This window comes from Lemur catta, chromosome 12 (assembly GCF_020740605.2).
Source record: "Lemur catta isolate mLemCat1 chromosome 12, mLemCat1.pri, whole genome shotgun sequence".
Taxonomy (NCBI): domain Eukaryota; kingdom Metazoa; phylum Chordata; class Mammalia; order Primates; family Lemuridae; genus Lemur; species Lemur catta.
Genome location: NC_059139.1, coordinates 37,781,215 through 37,800,391, shown reverse-complemented (window position 1 = coordinate 37,800,391; position 19,177 = coordinate 37,781,215).

Here is a 19,177-nt window from a genome sequence, read left to right as displayed (position 1 = left end):
GGCTTCAGGAGAATATTCAAGGAAGAAACAAATACAGAAAGGGTATTTATTCCCTCAGATCTTGTTGGAGAGGGAGGGTCTGGGGCCCACTGAGTAGTAGAGAAGTTTCTTGAGGTGCTGCAGGCTAGGGCTAGTGAGCAGAGAATTGTCTGTTGGGGTGACAGTGGGCCAGAACTGTGGGCAAGGAAGTGCCTACTAGGGGGCTGGCCAAACCTGCTGGAAGGTGAGTACCCCTGGGTCTCATGCATACCATTGGCAAGGAAGCTCGCTGCTAGGGACACAGTAAAACTCACTAGGAAGCCCTTACTAGGTGCTGGTGAAACTCACTCGTGGGTGGGTGCCACTGGCTTTCCCACACACCACTGGTGGCGTGTCATAGGAGTAAGAAGAACCAGGAAGAATCAAGAAGGAATGCACCTTCCTCTGCTCTAGCTTGTGTCTCTCTGTACTTTATCAATGAAACATGTTTCCCTGGCTGGCGAAAGGTTCAGATTAGTATCACAAAGCAGGGGGAAGAGGGGTGCATTTGGAGCCGAGAGGCAGTATGTTGATAACTGACACAGTCAACACCTTTTGCTACTTGGCTTCCCCATGCATCCTTTTACACACATTTGAACTTTTGTACAACACAAAGCAACTCTATTCTTCATAGAAATGCAGCCTTCTCACTCCTTTCTCCCAATAAGGAGAGACACAGTTTCAACAGTCATTATATCCTCAGCTAGATGTCTTAAATATCCTTCATAGTCATAGTCCCACTGAATATTCTCTTACCTAAAGGCTAATTTGTAGAGTTTATTATACTTAATAACTTAAATATAAAATAATAATTAGAAGGGGAGAAAAAATGTTAATATATGCAAATACATTCATATACATAATATACAAAGAGGAAATATGCAAAACTACTACAGTTCTCATTAGAGTAATTGATCAAGAGGCCATAGTGGATATCTATGGCTTCCGTCTTCTATAGCCTATTCCATATTTCCATTGCCCTTAGATGGTCTGGGTTCTGTATCTGGTGGAGTGATCCAAATCTTCATTTCTAAAGGATCTGAGTCCTCAATAATCCTGCTCCTCCCTTTTTTTGATTCCTGTAGTTTTCCATTAACGTTTAATATTTGCATTCCATAGTTCTGTCCTCCACCTTGTAGTAACAACTCAATTTCCTCTGGTAACCAGAATCAACCATTCCAGCCCATAGAATTACCACTTTTTCTGTTTACAGGTTCAGTGGCAAAAGGAGTCTAAAAAGGCTGGGTGGCATTCTCATCTTACAATTCAATGGAACCATTGTTAGATACCTTGGTGGAAGCATTGACCCCTGGAGAATTTAGACCTCCAAACCAGCAGAGTTCAAAGTTGCTGCAATGGGAAGCAAAAAATCTGCAAATGGATTGTTATTTATATAGCTAGAAGAGCCACTTTCACTTTTACCCTTTGATTCCCAGATTCATGTATTCTGGGTATAGGGGAGATAGCACCATATGATAGTCTCTGATTCAAGGAATATACTTCATCTCATAAAACAGAAACCCATCTTTCAGAGTGTAGTCTTCTAACTGGTGCTGTAACTGAGTCTTCAGTAGCCCACTCAATATTTCAATCACCCCAGTTGTTTCTTAGTGATAGGATATGTGATAAAATCAGTTAATTAGTTGGACATAAGCCTATTGCTGTATTTACTTTGTTGTGAAACCAACACCTTGATCAGAAGCAATGCTGTGTGAAATATCATGCTGATAGATAAGCCATTATTTGAGTCCATGAATAGTGGTTCTGACAGAAGCATTATGGGCAGGAAGATTAATCCATATCCAGGGTGTATGTCTAGTACAGTGAGGACAAATCTCCACCCCTCTGTAATGGAAGAGGTCCAATGTAATCAAACTGCTACCAGGTGGCTGGCTGGCTCTCTGGGTAAATGTTGCCATATCAGGAGCTCAATGCTTGTCTCTGCTGTTGGCAGATTAGAAAATCAACAGTAGTGGTAGCCAGGTCAGCCTTAGTAATAAGTCCATATTGTTGAGCTCATGCATAGCCTCTACCCCGACACCCTGGCCACTTTGCTCATGGGTCCATCGATTAAGCACTGAGGTAGCTGGGGGAAGAGTCTGACCAACATCCAGGAGGCATGACTGTAAAGACTTTTAAGAGCCTCTTCTGTAGTGGATGCCCTTTCGGAAGTAGTCACATGCAACATAAATATCCCCACACTATGCTTGTTCTGACGAGTTCATCCACATAGTTTTCCCTAACTTTGTGGCAACTCAACCCAGGTAAGTTTGGCCACTGGATCTGGAGTTTTTTCTATTAAATCATGTTTTCAGATCACTGGTGCCCTTATGGTGAATGTATCCATTTTGTCATTGGTGGTTAATTGCTGCCTTTTGGGTTCTGTTCCTCAGGAATCCAATGATACATTGAAATCAGGGGTCTCGTCTCAACAGCATCATCTTCCATGGTCATACCTGGCCAACAAAATGAGCAAGCACAGGATACAGGTGTTCCACCCAATGATGTATTTATAAATGCATTACTAAAGGAAGTATATTGTGGGCCTTTTGGGGGGAATTAATTGGAAGGTAGGTGTGCAGGTCATACACAATGAATCTTCTCCAACATTCCTGTCCTCCTAAGCTTTTGTATTCCCCGGCATTTCAGCCTCATTAAACATAGGCCACTGCTGAGACTAAGTTTCAGTCAACCAACCACCACACAAGCTGTTAGAGCCACTTCTAGTTGTACAAGCTAACACATGAAATCCAGATTCTGTAGTAATTATACCCATATCAATGAATTTGGCCCAATCTAATGTTGTATTCCATCCTTCTTATTCTAGCACCCATAGAATCTATTATACACACATTCCCCAGGTTTCTGCCAATACAGTTAGCAAATTCTTGCAATTCTTTTGGTGAATAAGCTATTTCTTTCTGTGTTATAATGTGCACCTGACTCCCTGGAGCATGCTAAGAGTTAATCCTGATTATGGGTCCAGTGGCGATAAGGGTGGGTCTTGGGGAGAATGAATATCCCGTTTTCAAGTCATCTTCCACAGATGATATTATTACAGGGGTTTCAGGAAAGGCTAGTGTCCTCAGACAAAGGAGGACAAGCTATTTCCATTTAAGTACATCCAGATGTCCCCGTTCCACATTTTAGGGCTCCATTCTCTCCAAATCTGTGCCCTCATTTTCACATGAGAAACTTGGTGAGACTGTGAATTAAACTGATGTTAAAAATTCAGCAACCCACATTATTAAGTTTTGTGTTTGATTTTTAGCAGTATTTTTTTAAGTAAAATTATTTATTTTAAATGAATAAAAGAAAATAAAAGAAATATTTTTTGTAATATCAGAACTATTGTATCAGTGGCTACAATAAATGAGAACTCTTTTTAGGATTACGAGGAAAATGATCTGTTTCTCAGATAGTGACTAGAGCAGAGTTAAAAGGGTATGAGCTTTTCCTTTTCTTTCTGCAGGTACTCAAAGACACTAAAAAAAAAAAAAATCCATCCTACCCATAGTTCTTGTAATCATCATTACTGCTATAATGGTCAGGTACAGTAGCCACTTGGGCTCCCAAAACACTCACTGCAATAGGAAATTCATCACAATCGATTACTGGTAATGGCTTAACTAATTGTGTTGTTAATGCATGTCATGCATTACTAGCATCCTGTCATGGTTAATTTTCCATGTCAACTTGGCTAGACAATAGTACACAGTGATTTAATCAAATGTAAATCTAGGTGTTGCTCTGAAGGTATTTTGTATATGTGTTTAACATCTACAATCAGTTGACCATAAGAAAAAAGATTAACCTCAATAATGTAGGTGGGCCTAAGCCAATCAGTTGAAGGACTTGGGAGAAAAATCTGAGGTTTCCCAAAGAAGAGGCAATTCTGGCTCAAGACTGTAACATGGAAATCTTGCCTGTGTTTCCAGTCTGTGTTACGGATTTCAGACCCAAAACTGTGACTTCAACTCTTGCCTGAGTTTCCAGCCTGCTGGCATGCCCTATAGACTTCAAACTTGCCAGCCCCCACAATTGTGTGAGCCAATTCCTTAAAAATAAACCTCTGGTGATTGTTACCAGAGGCTGAGAAGGATGGGGACTCGGGGATACTGAGAGGTTGGTCAATGGGTACAAGCATACAGTTAGATAGAAGGAATGTGCTAGTTTTTGATAGCACAGTAGAGTGACTGTGGTTAACACCAACATACTGTATATTTTGAAATAGCTAAAAGAGAAGATCTGAAGTATTCCCAACATAATGAAATTATGCATGTTCTAGGGAATGGATATCCTAAATATCTAGGGAATGGATATCCTAAATATCATTACCCATTATATGTATGCATCAATATAGCACATGTACCCCACAAATATTTTTATTATATGTCGATCAAAATATTTAAAAATAAACCTCTCTCTATTCACACACACATACACCTATATATACAAATATGTATGCTATTGATTCTGTGGAAAACCCTGACTGATATAGATCCCATTTTCCACTGGCAAGGAGATCCACACTCTGCTCAAATCCAAGGGCACAATCAAAATAATCCCATAATCCCATGTTTCATGTTTCAAGGATACCAATTTTTTACCAGTCAGGAGCTAGAAACTACATCTGTAAGATGACCAGGGAAATGTCATATAAAGAGATGTTAACTAAGAAAAGGTGATTATTAAAAAAGAGCATTTGTTTTTCCATTCTTGTGTTACTTCACTTAGGAGAATGGGCTCCAGCTCCACCCATGTTAATAGAAAAGGTATTAGTTCACCATTTATTTATGGCTGAGTAGTACTCCATGGTATAAATATACCACATTTTATTAATCCACTCATGTATTGATGGGTACTTGGGTTGTTTCCATATCTTTGCAATTGTGAATTGTGCTGCTATAAACATTCAAGTGCAGATGTCTTTTTTATAGAATGTCTTTTGTTCCTTTGGGTAGATGCTGAGTAATGGGATTTCTGGATCAAATGGTAGTTCTACTTGTAGCTCTCTGAGGTATCTCCATATGCTTTCCATAGGGGTTGCACTAGTTCGCAGTCCCACCAGCAGCGTATGAGTCTTCCTATCTCTCTGCATCCATGCCAACATTTATTGTTTTGGGGCTTTTTTTTTTTTTTTTTTTTGAGACAGAGTGTCTCTTTGTTGCCTGGGCTAGAGTGAGTGCCGTGGCATCAGCCTAGCTCACAGCAACCTCAAACTCCTGGGCTCAAGTGATTCTCCTGCCTCAGCCTCCCGAGTAGCTGGGACTACAGGCATGCGCCACCATGCCCGGCTAATTTTTTCTCTATATATATTTTAGTTGTCCAGATAATTTCTTTCTATTTTTAGTAGAGACGGGATCTCGCTCAGGCTGGTCTCGAACTCCTGACCTCAAGCGATCCACCTGCCTCGGCCTCCCAGAGTGCTAGGATTACAGGCGTGAGCCACCGCGCCCGGCCTGTTTTGGGGCTTTTTGATAAAGGCCATTCTCACTGGAGATCAGTGATATCTCATTGTGGTTTTGATTTGCATTTTCCTGATGATTAGAGATGTTGAGCATTTTTTCATATGTTTGTTGGCCATTCTTCTGTCTTCTTTTGAAGTTTCTGTTCATGTCCTTTGCCCACTTTTTAATGGGGTTGTTTGACTTTTTCTTGCTGATTTTCCTGAGTTCTTTATAGATTCTAGTTATCAGCCCTTCATCAAGTGTATACCATGCAAATATTTTCTCCCATCCTGTATGTTGTCTAATCGCTGTCATGATAGTTTCCTTGGCTGTGTGGAAGTTTTTTAATTTGATCAGGTCCCATTTACTTATTTTTGTTTGTTTAATTGCCATAATTAAAGCTATTGGTCGTTCACTGTTAAAAAAAAAATAAGAGGTAACACAAAAGATAAAGGGTAACCGAAAGGTTAATTTTCAGTAGCTCCACAACCCAAAGGATACAGTATCTCAACCCACAATGTGAAGAGAAAAAGTATACGTTATGGGCTGAGCTGTGTCCCCCTAAAATTCATATGTTGAAGCCTGAACCTCCAGTGTGACTTTTTGTGGTTAGGGCCTATAAGGAGATCGCAGAGAGTGAGTGAAAACATTCTTTCTCTCCCCCTTTCACCCTCTCTCTGCCATGCGAACACAGCAAGAAGTCAGCCATCTGCACTTCAAGAAAAGAGCCCTCACCAGAAACTGAATTGGCCAGAACCTTGATCTTGAACTTCCAGCCTCTCAAACTGTGAGAAATAAATTTCCGTTGTTTAAGCCAAAAAACAAAACAAAAAAATGAGCAAAGGAAAACTCTTAAGAGAATAGCAAATGTAGGGAGTAGCTACCAATTTGGAAGAACTAACTTGGAAGAGGCTCCTCCACTGCAAGGCTTATATTCAGAACCCTTTAGAGAGCTTTGGCTTTGGTTTCTCTGGATGGCAGAGAAGTTTGCTGGGTTCTGCAGACCAGGGCTCCTGAGCAGGACATGCCCAGTGGGGTGCTGGTAAAAGCCTCTGCAGGGTGAGTGTCTCTGGGTGCCCTCCACATCTAGAAAGCCAGAGGAAAGCATGCTGGAACCAGGAAGGAAAGCTCCTTTCTTTGCTATTGATGGTGATCTGAAGAGCTGAGGGTCGAGAATGGTGAGAACAAAGGTCAAATTTGAGAACACTTATTCCCAGGTATGGCTACTCTAATGATGATTCCTCTGTGTCTGACTTGACTCTGAGTAGGGCATGTAATTGTTACCTGCAGGAAAACAGTATTTGATCCCAACTGAGAAAATGGTTTAAGAAGTGATGAGACTGACTCTGAAAGCAGAAGTCTCTGGAGTTTCTGATACCATTGGGTTAAATAATACCTTGGCTCTTCCGCTATGTTACAGTGTTTAGAACACTGAGGATCAAAGAAAACAAAACTATTGTTGCTAACCTGCTTCATTATGTAGAAGTATGTTTTGATGTTTATATCTTGATGTTTTCATCTGCAAAATAATAAACTTTTCCTCCTGACTTAGTGAGCATTGTGATGGCATAAACATTTGTAGTTTTTAAGCCTCCTCACAATGCACTGGTTTCATAATGCAATAAAAATAGGCAAGCTTAGTGAATAAAGTCCATAACTGTCTTTCTGTTTCATTGAAAAAGCATACTTTGGCAATTAAATATGTCTTTCATAGTGAGTATAAATCTCAGCCCACAAATATTAGTGTTTTCTCTATAATCCATCATCATTTCTGTTATCAACTCCCATTCTACTAGCATAATGGACACACTCCGAATCAGGCCCGCATCCACCGATTCTCTCATCTTACACCTTGAGTCCAGGTGCCAGAGAGGTAGCTAATGTTGGGGATGACCCATCTGGTCCTACGTGGGTGTTTGTGACATGACTGCTTCCAGCTCTGGTTCTGGGTCCTTGGGCTGCAGACGCTGCTGCCGAGCTATCTGGTTTCTGTCTGCATGGCAGGCTGACTTCAGGAGGCTTCTTCTGCTATGTTCATGCCACACTTGAGGGAGCTGCATCATCACAGTTTCCTGCTTCTCTGAAGTGTTGGGTGATCCACAAAACCTGCATGGACTCCTCGGCCTGGATGCCACATACAGCCATTCTTTTCTCCCCATCTCTGTTCTCCTCTACTCCAGAAACCTTCTTCTTTTCTGGAGTGGCAATAGTGTGAGGTGGGACATTATATTCCTTTCTTGTTTGTCTCAGACACTTTACAAAGACCTCGGTACATTTTCTTTTTTTTTTTTTTTTTTTAAATTTTTCTTTTTAATTTTTTAAAAATTTCAGAATGTTACGAGGGCAAAACATTTTGGTTACATAAATTGCTTTTGTACTGTTTGAGTCAAAGTGTGTTCATCCCCCAGGGAGTGTGCGTTGTACCCATTAGGTGTGAATTTACCCATCTCCTCCTCCCCCCTCTCTCCTGCTTGATTTCCAATGAATGTTTTTCCATATGTGCACATAAATGTTGATCAATTAGTTCCGATTTAATGGTGAGTACATGTGGTGTTTGTTTTTCCATTCTTGTGATACTTTGCTTAGGGGAATGGTCTCTAGTTCCACCCAATTAATACAAGAGGTATTAATTAGTTCACCATTTTTTATAGCCGAGTAGTACTACATGGTATACATATACCACACTGTATTAATCCACTCATGTATTGATAGACACTTGGGATGCTTCTACATCTTTGCAATTGTGACTTATGCTGCTATAAGCATTTGAGTGCAGGTTTCTCTTTTATAGAATGTCTTCTTTTCCTTTGGATAGATACCCAGTAGTGGGATTGCTAGATTAAATGCTGGTTCTGCTTTTAGTTCTTTCAGGTATCACCATGCTACTTTTCAAAGAGGTTGTACTAGTTTGCAGTTCCACCAGCAGTGTATGAGTATTTCTGTCTCTCTGTATCCATGCCAACATTTGTTGTTTTGGGACTTTTTCATAAAAGCCATTCTCACTGGAATTAAGTGATATCTCATTGTGGTTTTGATTTGCATTTCCCTGATGATTAGAGACGTTGAGCATTTTTTCATATGTTTGTTGGCCATTCTTCTGTCTTCTTTTGAAGTTTCTGTGCATGTCCTTTGCCCACTTTTTAATGGGGTTGTTTGACTTTTTCTTGCTGATTTTCCTGAGTTCTTTATAGATTCTCATCAGCCCTTTATCAGATATATAGTGGGCAAATATTTTCTCCCATTCTGTAGGTTGTCTATTCACTATAATAATTGTTTCCTTGGCTATGCAGAAGCTTTTAAAATTTAATCAGGTCCAATTTATTTATTTTTATTGTTGCTGTGATTGCTTTTGGGGTCTTCATGAATTCTTTGCCTAGGACAATATCTATAGAGTTTTTCTAATATTTTCTTCTAGACTTCTCATGGTTTCATGCCTTAAGGTTTAACTGTGTTATCCACTGTGAGTTGATTTTTGTGAGTGGTGAGAGGTGTGGATCCTGTTTCAATATTCTACATGTGGCTATTCAATTTTCCCAGCACTGTTTATCTAATAGGGATTCTTTTCCCCAGTGTATATTTTTTTCTGCTTTGTCAAAGATCAGATGGCAATAGGAAGGTGATTTTATATTCAGGTTTTCTGTTCTGATCCATAGATCTGTGTCTCTGTTCTTCTGCCAGTACCATGCCATTTTGTTTACTATAGTCTTATTGTATAGCTTGAAGGTTGGTCTTTTTTCTTAGTCTTTTTTTCTTTTTCTTTGAGACAGTCTTGCTCTGTTGCCCTGGGTAGAATGCAGTGGTGTCATTATAGCTCACTGCAACCTCAAACTCCTGGGCTCAAGTGATTCTCCTGTCTCAGTCTCCCAAATAGCTGGTACTACAGGCATGTGCCACCACAACAGGCTAATTTTTTCTCTTTTTTATAGAGATGGGGTCTTGCTTTTGCTCAGGCTGGTCTCGAACTCTTGACCTCAAGCAGTCGTCCCACCTTAGCCTCCCAGAGTGCTAGGATTACAGGCATGAGCCACTGCACTCAGCCCATTTCCTTAGTCTTAAGGGTTTAATTCTCACTAGCCCCCTACCCTGGGAAATCAATGGTGGCAAATCCCATGGGCATTGTCTGCTTTTTGACTCAATTTGCCCCTCCCTTAAGACAATAAACAAAGAGGTGGCATTCTGCTTATAAAAGGGGAGTACAGTAAAAAATGAGCAAAATATAATATCACATAACTTCTTTCCCACCTTTTAATAAATGCTGATAGATCCTAAAATAGCTGCCTATTTGAAAGTTCATCAAATAATTCTTATAATTATAAATTATATATTTGTTATATAATATATTACAAATTTCATTATCAGTGATACATTGTAACCATTTCCTTTTAAGCATTTTGTCTTGAACTTTCAACATTTGAATTGGATTCAGAGTACAGAACAAGCACAACTCTTAAAAGTGTCAGACATGCTAGATTTCTTTCTTGGCTCCCATGGAAAAAGTAAACACAACATAAAACACTCATTCAATTTTAGAGGTTAAGAATGTGCTTTGTGTAATTTATGCTAAAATAATTCTTGAGTTATATAAACTTATAGATTACAGATAAATTATAGTCCTTTGGAGATGGCAATGGAGCAATTGACAAGTTAAAGAATTTATACACAAAAATGAAAGGCTTTTTGAAAGAACCAGAGTTTTTTTTCAAGCCTAATGTCCTGAGTAATTTATTTGAAAAATCTTGAAGGATCATTTAGGAGGACTTTCAGAATATGCAAAATCATTCTAATGCCCCTCAATCTGGTTTGAGCATGTTGAATTGGAGGACAGGTCAAGAAAGTAACAAATTCTGAAACAGGAGCAAATGAAGTAGGCTTATGTGAACATGACGGTTTCCCATTTCAAAAAACATGATAGTTTATATTATTTTGAGAACTGTGGAGTGGGTGAAGCAGCTCAGCCTTTCCTACTGTGGAAATAGAATTTTCCTGGCCCTGCATTTCCCTCATTATTTGTCCCCAATTCTTTATAAAAGGATTTTCAAAAAGCCTTCCTACATTTTCTTCTGTAATAATTCCATAGTTGTATTTATCAAATCTTTAAGCATGGATATGGTAAGCAGTGAAAATAACTTATTCTGGGGTGGCATGAAGTAACTGATTTTTCTAGTTTTCTTTTTGTATCTTCATTCTCCATCCCCACTAGTTGCGGGTAGCTAAAGGGTTTTGTGGAGAAGTCTGAGTTTGCTTTGCCCTAGGAGAGAGCTGAGAGGCATTTGTTACATAGATCTGTGCCTTTGGAGCTACTTTCCTAGACTGGCATTGAGGGAGGACTAGAAAGTTAAAGGGGAAATGATGATGAATCCTGGAAGATGTTGAAATGCTAAGACACTTGGCGGTGGTGCCTGAAGTTGAACATGAAGCACTGTGGCTTTGAGTGGCAGGGAAAAGACTCTAGTGGAGTCTGTCGTTTGGTGAATAACAAAATCATCGTTCACCATGGAATAAACCACTTGGGCTGGACAATATATTTCAAAGTTCTGTGATTAAATTAGACTGAGGACTAGGCTAGAGGCCCTTCCCCAAATGAATTTTATAAGCCCCAGTGGTCTTATGTTGGTGGGTGGGTAGATGATGGCCTGAAAATGACTGAGATTGAATTTCCTGTCAACTCTAGTGGGAGAGGCTCATCCAGTTGGAAGTAGATTTACAAAACTAAAGAAATGTGGCATTTCATGTACCTGTGGGTTGTGGAATAAATCCATACCTATTATATTTGTTTCAAAGGCATAAATAGATCCTGCCCTCTCCCTCTATCTACTCTATATACATAGAGCATGGAACAGAACAGTATGATCAGGCCAACGTAAGATCATTTCAGGTCCCTTTCAGGCTAAAATATTAAGCTCCAAGTTGAGAAAAGTCCACAACTTAACACAAGAAATATTTACTAACTACTGTATTCTAGGTACTATAAGTATGAGGGAAAAAATGTGATGTCTGCGCTTGAGGAAGCAGGAATAATCCAAAGAATTTGTAAATTAAATCTACATATTATTAATGACATCAATAAAAGGTTTTTATGATGGATGTGGCCAAGGCTAAGGCTGGGAGTTCCACCTCAAACATTGCAAAAGAATTAGTCTTCAGTAATGTTTCTTGGTGTAAAAGAGACATGTTTAGGCCCAAAGAATTGGGAGGAAATAGAAATCTTATTTCTCTTCCTCTGCAGTATCAGTTGCCCAATGGGGCATGTTCATGTAAAAAGTGGTTTAGTAGCCAAGAAATCAGCAGAATTGTTCATTATGAAAATCTGGAGACTTAGGTGCAGATGAAGTTGACATTCTGAAGCTACCAGAATTTGCTAACTTATTACTTAGTGGGGGAAAAACCCTAAAGATCGTTACTTGGAGAAAAATATAAATGCCCTTTGGAAGACAGTGAAATCAGAAATCTTGAGGGCTCCCTTGAAGAAACTCAGACCTGTAGTTCTAACCAAGTCAACTGCTCTTGGTTGAGAATGTTAATGTGCTTTGTGTTAGAGACATAAGCAAATGCCAGCCTTTCCAAAGAAGATGGTAGGAAATAATCCTCTATCTTTGGAAAAAAAAGAACTGCTCTTCAAGCCACTATGCCAAACCTTTCCCCCTCTCCCTTAGCTTTAAATGATAAACTTCTGAAAATGCCAGAGACATTTTTCTAAAAGTTTTGTTAGTGAATGGATTCCTTTTGATGGAAGTCTAGGCAGGAGAATAGATAAACAGAGAGGGACAGCCATGTAGAAGATTCATCTAGAGATCTAATTCCTACACCAAGAGCCCAAGAGCAGAGCAGAGGGGGCTCTATCTATGCATCCCTCTGCAGAAGATAGACTCTGTGCAAGTAGCAAGTAGCATCTAGGAGAGGAAGGACATTGGGAGAGCCCTGGCCACTGGCAGGAGAGCTGGGTTTAGTCCTGGTGCTACGCTGGCTGCTGTGAGGCTTTGGGCAAATCACTTACCTTTCTGGGCCTTCATCACCTCATCTGGAACTGAGGATATTGGATTAGGTCCTTTTTCAAGTCCTAAGATTTTTAAAACTCAAAAGCAGGTATTTATTAATATGACTACCAGGTAGCCTTGGTCCCACATTGAATTGTAGGTATAATTTGCGCATGTTTGTCTCCCAACCAGAGGTTTGCAGATTCACTAAGGAGGACTCAGTTAAGGGCCAAAAAGGGGGATTTGAAGGATTCAGAGCTACAGGGTCTATTTATTCCTTGGGAACCCTTAGCCAGAAGATGGAGAAGCTCCCCTAAAAACTCTGCCCTCAGGGGTGTGCGTGGGTGTTGGATATACTGGGGTATGGAGGGAGGAGGATGTTCTAGGACCCAAGGTGAGCTGCCTTTAAGGCTCTTTGGTTGGCTCAGAAACCATATGAGCCTCAGATGAGTCCTTCCTTCATGTGGCCATGATTTTTCTAGTTCTTCAAAAGCCATGAATTTTGGGCCATGTTATTTTCTGTGGAAAAAAAAAGAAAAATAAGTGAAAATGCTTCACAGAATATTTTATAGCAACACATGTCTCAGGACTAATTGCTATTTTTAGGAAATGGAGGGGAAGAGAACTTGTCTGTAGAAAAGATTGAAGATGCACATATCATCTTGGGAGAAAAGAGGCTGTTTTTCTGTCATGTCCAAACACACAGTTTTGTTATAGAGATAATTGAAAATTCAAGACTTTCAAAAATAGAATACATGGACACTGGAGATTAGGTCCCACATAAGCAAATTCTGAATTTCTATTCCAACTATGTTGTCCCTACTGAGGTCAGAATATCACCAAGAGGGAAAGGTAGGCTAAAAGCCAAATGCATGAAAAGTGAAGATTTTCAAGAAGGGAGTCATCAGCCTTGTCACATGCTGCTGCTTGGACAGGACCGGCCACTGGATTAAGAAACACAAAGGCATTGTGACCTCAATACAAGCTTTTTCTGTGGCTGGATCGAGTTCAAAAGAGAACTGGGAGGCAAGTGGAGTTGCCAAGTGAAGACAACTGTTTAAGGAGGTTTGTTGACCATTTGCTGTTACAGCAAGTGAATTGCAAAGGAGACTTTTATGAGCAGGTAACTTTGTTTGAGAACTGGGTGTCATTGCTATAGAGGCTATAGAGAGTCAAGGTTATTTGTGATTTAATCATTTAGGGAAGTGGCTTCCTAGAAAGTTTACATTTTCTTCAAAAGAAGTCAGCTTCTCTCATTTGAATGGCTCTCATTTCTAATAAAATGCATCATGGGCTCCAATGCAAAGTGCCCTAATGAAAATGCCTTCCCCCGCTAACTTGAGTTTTCCATGTTCTGGATTGAGTATTCATAAGAAGTGCTGGTTGGCTTGAGTTGGTGCAGGGCAGGATCCCACAAGAGAACAATTCAGCCTCAGAACCCCTCTTCCCTTGACCTTCCACCATTAGTTTCCTGAGAGTTTCACGGAGCGTCTGGTACCAGCTCTGGCTTCCCCACTGCCGGGTGGTGAACCTCACCTCTTGGAACAAACTGGTTCACAGGGTGGAGGTGGTGGGCAGGAGGGATGAAGTCATTGCTTGGCTTCAGTGTCCGCGTTTCCTGAGAGGGCTTTCACAGCAAGAGAGTCTATATTTTTAGAATTAGCATATTCTGTTTCAGTGTTGTGAACATTTATTTTAAACCTACTATATTTAGTGAAGGTTTAATTACCCAAGTAGGGAAACCAGTTTCAAACCATCACCTTCCCTTCCTGGCTTATTAAAACAGCCCCCTGAGAAACAGCAGCTGAGACTGCAATTTCAGCGACACCAGTGAGGGCAACTGACAAGAACAATGCATTGCTTGAGTTCAGCCTGAGCAGGAGGAGCCTGTCCCCAGCTCCCTCCCTCCTCTGCTGTAGCCTCTCTTCTTTCAGTAAGACCTTCCTGAGATGTACCCTCTGGGGCTGGGGTGAGGGGGTGTCTGCTGCAACGTCTGTGGGAAGTGTCTTCCCTCCCCACACAGAAATCGTGATCATATTTTCCAAAATAGCACTCAGGAAATGATCTGTTTGTGCCATTTACAGGTATGTAAGATGTTGGAGAGCTGTGGTTTGAATGATGAAATTGCTTGGATTTTTTCAGCAATGCCATTTATTCCTTCATTTGCTCACTCACTTCTTTTGACAGGGCCAGTCAGAGTTGGGCTAAGGAATTCCAGGCTGATGGATGAGTTTGATGCAGGGAGGCTGTGGGGAGGATGGGGAAGTGCAAATGTCATTGAAAATGCTCTGAGATACAAATATGATATTGTGCACATTCATTCACTCATTAGTGCCATGGAGCCTGGCACTAGTTTAGTGGGGGAGATACACAGGAATAGAAAAAACATTATTTTAATAAAAGCGTGATTACACAGAGAGAGCTCAGAAGGGATATTTTATGAATGTGTGTAACAAAGGAACCTGGTGTGACTGGATCAGGGCAGGGAAGTGGTGCTTCCCAAACTCTACGTGCGCACGACTCCTCTGGGGATCTTGTTAAAGTGCAGATTGCTGTTCTGGGGTCTGGAGAGGGCCTGAAATTCTGCATCTCCCATAAGCTCCCATGTGATGCTGGTACTGCTGGTCCATGGACCACTTTGAGAATCAAGGATTCTACAGGGCAAGGGTAAGGGAAAGCAGAGGGCCTGGCATACGCCTGTGTCACAGGGAGGCACCAGTGTGTGCACGGCTGGTGCGGAGTCTCCACGCTGCTCCTCTGGCCCCAGCCACTGAGGCAAAGGTGAAGTCTTTGTTCCACCGGCTCCATGATTCATTCTCAGGATATGTGTTCTCCTGATGGGACATTTCCCCTTTTAAGGCTGCTCTGTATGTTTACTTTAAGATTCATTTTACCTTTTGCAAACACTGGTTTTTCCATTTAAAAGGGCGGACTGACTAAAGATATTTCCTCTACTCTTTTCCTCAGAACTTGCTAGAAAAAAAGGGAGGACAGAAATATGAATTTTACCTTTGATAAAACTCAAAGATCAACTCCCGAAAGATAATAGATGGAGAGGGCTCTCGATGCAGTAAAGAGCAAATGTGGGTGCAAAACGATTCTTAGAGGAAGTGTTTGTGGATGTAGATCTCAGGCAAAGCTGGCAAGAAACCATTTTCTTAAGTAAATGACACTCTGAGGACAAACCCAGCTACCTTGTCTTTGGAATCACAGGGACAGCATGTACGTGTAGGGGGTCGAAGCATCCCTGAGTCCTGCTTGACCTCGCAGGCAAGTGGAGCAGCAGAGCTGAATTAACTAATATGTAGAAGTGCCACCTTTGGCCTGTCTCTTGGGTAGGCAGGGTGGAGGGACAGGAATTGTGTCTTGCTCAGTAGCTGCCAGTGTCTGTTGGCTGGAGAGAGGTAAAAGCTGAAATAATGCATACATATAGTCTTGTCATAATGAGTTTGTCCCTAAACCAGGGAGAATTCCTGCTAGCCTGGAACTGCTCATCCCTTCCCCAACGTGAGCCACTTCCAGGATCCAGGAAGAACTCAGAGGCAACCAGCACAGGATCTATTCAAAAATATTACAAGACAAAGGAGGGAGGGGACAGGGGTATATAAGAAATTCTCATCAATAACAAGTTGCCATCAAGAAGTTGGAGATTATGACCAGATCAATGTCTACGAACCCAAAGAACTTAATGCAACAATGGAGAAGCTCAAAGCAGAGCAACTGAGGGATCAGGGACAGCACCAAAGGAGAGGGAACAAGAACTTCTCAAGCTCAAGAAGGAAGCAGAAGAGAAAAATAAAGCCATCACAGAAATGCAGGCGTTGTAATAAACATGAATAGACACTGCTGACATCACAGTGAAGAACAGGAGGGCAGACTAAGAAAAGTAAGCAAAATAACTAGAAATCAACAAAGTTAGAATGGATTAAACAGAACATGAAAGATGGAAAAACAAAAGAATTATGACTTATGCATTATTTGTATCTTTAAAGAAGTTTGGAGATGTTATTCAGTAAAACACTTTAGAAATAAGACTTGTATCTACAGAGATTGTGGTGCAGGAGAAACTGATACAGAATAGTCAACACTGAGATGTATCCAAGCAAATGTACTGGCTCTCAGGACAAAGAGAAATTCTTCAAGCATCTAGGCAAAAATCAAATTATGGTAAGGAGAAAAATTAAGCTGACATTATAACAAAACAGACTACAGATGGGATATCAAAAGCAAGAGAAAGGAATAATAACATAAAATGTGAGTACCACATTTTGACCAAACATAGACCATAATAATAATTTTAAATTGTCTAACTCATCGATTAAAAGGGACTATCGAATTTACAAAAAGGTGAAATCCAGTTATGTATAATATATGAGATGGATCTAAAACAATAAAACTCGGAAAAGCTCAAGAAAAAGAATTGGGAAAAGTCATGGAAAGTAAATGAAAAAGAGAGCGAGTGAGCAGCAATCAAAACTGTATGGTCACATTCAAAACAAAAAGCATTAAATAAGGCAAGAAGGACACTTGATAATAATAAAGGATGTAATTCATGATGTAACTTAATGTAATGAATTGGCATGGGAAACATGGTGTCAAAGCTACAGAAAACAAGAATAGACACAAATCCTTTAGCAGTAGAAAATTTTAATTCTTATCACTTAGCTACTGACAGATCAAATGAAAAAAAGAAGCAAGGATAGTTGTAATAGCTTTACATCAGCCATATACTCTGAAAACAGATTATACTTTCAAGTATTAATGGAACAGTCAAAAAGTTGACTACATATTAAGCCACAAAGAAAACTGCAATCTATTCCCTCAAATAGAAATAGTATAGACATTATCTGATGACAATGAAAAAATTCAAAAATTAATAATAAAGATAGAAAAAAAGCCACTTTTACCTCCTGGAAATTAAAGAACATTCCTTAAATAATTTTGGGGTTTCAAAGAGGAAATCATTACTGAAAATGCAGAATATTTAGAAAGCAACAAAAATTAAAACACTACATATTGGAGATGATGAGATCTTGTTACAGCAATGCTTAGAGGAAAATTCATAGCTTTAAGTACTTATAATAAATAAGAATTAAGTGACTTAAGAATCCAATACCAGAATTTATAAAGTAAACTGAATTAGAGGAAAAGCAGAATAAAAATTAGTAAAGATAAAAGCAGAAATTAATTAATTCAAAAAATTAAAAAATGGCAGAACTAAGTCTATGAATTATGTCTGAAAAATCATTAAATAAAACTTTGCTATGCTCTTTTAAAAAAGTAATCTTTTTTATTGTGGTAAAAATATACATAACTTAAATTTGCCATTTTAACCATTTTTAAGCATACAATTCAGAGAGGCACTATTTATAAGTACAATGTTATACAACCCATCACCATTACCTATTTCCAAACTTTTTTATCACCTCAAACAGAAACTCTGTGTCCTTTAAGCAATAATTTCCCATTCTCCCTTCCCCCATCCCTAGTTATCTCTAATCTACTTTTTGTCCCTATGAATTTGCCTATTTTATATTTCTTATGAGTAAAACCACACAATATTAGTCTTTTTATATCTGGCTTATTTCTCTTAGCCTAATGTTTTCAAAGTTCATCCACATTGTAGCATGTATTAGAACTGCATTCCCTTTTATGTCTGAGTAGTATTCTGTTGTATGCATATACTGCATTCTGTTTATACATTCATCTGTTCATGAACTCTTGAGTTGCTTCCACCTCTTGGCTATTGTTGAGTAATGGTGCACCACTCATATATTTTTAAGTGGGAGAAAGCAGAAATAGATGAAATAAGAAAACAAGAATAGAGAAACAACGACAGAGAAAATTAAAGGAGATTATAGGAGACAAGTATTTGTTCAACCATATGCAAATAAATTAAAAAATCTGGATAAAATATGTAATTCCTGGAGAAGATAAAGTTCTAAGGCTGGTCCAAGAAGAGTTTGAAAATCTAAACAGATCAATTATAATGGAAAAAATAGGGAAATTGTCAAAAAGGCTAGCCTTCCCCTAAACTATCAGGCACAGATGTTTTCACAGGTGAGTTGTTCATAACCTTAATGAATCCATCACTCCAATTCTTTTAAAACTCTTTTAGAAAAAGAAGAAAGACTCTAGTTTTTTTTTTTTTTTTATGAAGTGGAGATTACATTGGTGCCAAAGTCTGCCATAGAGCACAAAACTAATAAAAAGAAAGAAAACCACAGACCAATGTTTCTTGTTACTATCAATGCAAAAGTCTTCAATAAAATATGAGAAAACAGATTCCTGGGTGACAGTAAAAGAATAATAATACAACAAGACCAAGTGAGGTTTATTTTCAGGAAAGGAAGAATAGTTTAATATTAGGAAATCTATTAATACAGCTCACCATACTAATATATCAAAACAGCAAAACCACATACCCACAGCCATGGTTGCCGAAAATGTTTGTTATAAAAGTAAAATCCATTATTGATTATGGAAAAACATCTCATAAACTAGAACTAAATTTATGCCACCTTAATAAAATATATTTATCTTATCTCAAAAGTCAGCTTATGTTTAATGGGCAAACAATAGAAGCATTCACATTAGCTGGGCATGGTGGCGTGTACCTCTCAGCTCCTTGGGAGGCTGAGGTGGGACGATTACTTAAGCCCAGGACTTTGAGTCCAGCCTGGTTAACAGAGTGAGACCTCACCTCTAAAAATAAGAATAAATAAAAATTCAAAA